This window comes from Asterias rubens, chromosome 10, assembly GCF_902459465.1.
Source record: "Asterias rubens chromosome 10, eAstRub1.3, whole genome shotgun sequence".
NCBI lineage: Eukaryota > Metazoa > Echinodermata > Asteroidea > Forcipulatida > Asteriidae > Asterias > Asterias rubens.
This window is the reverse complement of record NC_047071.1, coordinates 1829494-1831645: the sequence shown is the minus strand read 5'-3', so window position 1 is coordinate 1831645 and position 2152 is coordinate 1829494.

Genomic DNA, 2152 nt, shown 5'->3' with positions numbered 1-2152 from the left:
AAACCTAGAGAATCAAACAACATTAATCATCAGAACCACTTTGTTTCACACGTTTGCAAGCATCCTAAAAACAATATTGTTCAGTGTCCTTGCAAGGAGTACAAAGTATTTCCCAATTTTTATGAAGTTTCCAAGTTCACGCAGTTTCCAAATTCATATAGTTCCCACCTCCACGCAGCTTCAAAATTCAAGAAGTTTACGATTGTGCACTTAGTAATTAAGATCTTGCCACACAGGACACTTTTTACAGCTTGAAGATAACAAACTGCACTGCATGCACAAGGAAAACTAATTCAGCAGCACAAGAGGCAATCTTCTAGCTGTAACTCACTCAAGAAAATAACACGAAAACTGAGACGAATTTCTGCCTTGAAGACTGCCTGGAACTGGTTGCCTGTAAATTGCCTCAGGTGACATGGCCTCCGGCCGCGAGGGCGGGGCACTGACGGGAAGTAAGACTTTTGACTTGTAACTCTCTAGAAATCTGTATTCCTCTAAAGCTTGGGGATTGTTCTAGCAGCACCTAAGTGTTGGTTTGGAATGATCTTCCATTCCACGATAGAACAGTGAGGGGAAATAATCCGTTAGTAGATGCTCAATTAAATCAGTCAGGGTGGAAAGGAACTAATTGACTGGACACAGAGAGTTTGGAACTAAACGCCCAGTACCCGGAAGTCGCACACCTAAAAACTAACAACTGTTTTAATCCCCTTATACCATTGTAAATGTACATCACTCTTCCAGAGAAGGCCTACTTGGTTATAATTATATGTCATTCATTGATGTTGAAATTTGAAGCCTTGTAGAAAGCGAAGTATACAAAGTGAAACCACGGCCCAGTTTCATGGAGCTGTTTTTAATCAGACAATGCTTTAAAGGAACACGTTGCATTAAATCGGTCGAGTTGGTCACTGAGAAGCGTTTGTAACCGTTTGCATATTAGGTAGAAAGATATTATAAAAGTAGAATACAATGATCCACACAAACATGCCTCGAAATTGCACGGTTTTCCTTTTACATCGTCGACTAACAGGGTCGGCCATTTATGGGAGTCAAAATTTTGACTCCCATAAATGGCCGACCCTGTTAGTTCCCAAAGTAAAAGGAAAACCACGCAATTTCGAGGCTAATTTGTGTGGATCATTGTATTCTACTTTTAAAACATCTTTCCAACCATATGCTTTTTATAATAAACGATTACAAACGCTTTTTGTAGACCAACTCGTCCGATCCAGGGCAACGTGTTCCTTTAAGAAGTTGCTGCTTAGCAGAAATAAGCAGGATACCTGCCACAAATTGCACCTGGACATAGTAGCATATTGGCTGGTTACCTAAATTCTAGTAAGCACAAAATTGTGCTTTGTAACTTTTTGTGCTTAAAGGCACTGGACACTATTTGTAATTACTCAAAATAGTTTTTAGCATAAAAACTTACTTAGTAACAAGCAATGGAGAGCTGTTGATATGGCACAAAATATTGTGAGAAACGGCTCCCTCTGAAGTAGCCCAGTTTTTAAGAAAGAAGTAATTTCTCACTTAAGTGTATTAATCAAATTCGACACCTCAGCTGAGGTCTCGAATTAAAGCATCTGAAAGCACACAACTTGTGCGACAAGGGTGTTTTTTCTTCAATTTTTCTCTCATAACTTCGACGACCAATTGAGTTCAAATTTTCACAGGTTTGTTGTTTTAAAATGCATATGTTGAGACAAACCAAGTGAGAAGACTGGTCTTTGACAATTACCAAACATGTCCAGTGCCCGTGAAATTTGGACCAGGATACTCCCTGGGAGTCCCATCCGATGACAGTTCCCCCCCCCCCCATATCATTACTAATCAGCGGGGGAGTGCGTAAGCTATAGGGCATTGTCTATGGGTATGCTGTATTCAATGTGCCTACTAGTACTAGCACTTCCTTTCAGTGGGGAGGGGGGGGGGGGGGGGCGGGGGGGATATGAAACCTAGACTTTGCTATACAGTTTCATTGGATCACTTGTTGCTTTGGCTATGACATTGTCATACAGCGGGTCAATGATGTACAATGGTAATGCCTAGGAAAGTCAGAAAACTTGCCTCTACATATACAACTCTTGGAACACCCCCTCCCCTAACCTCATTCCCAGGGGTTATCGATCTCACCGCGCAATTTTTT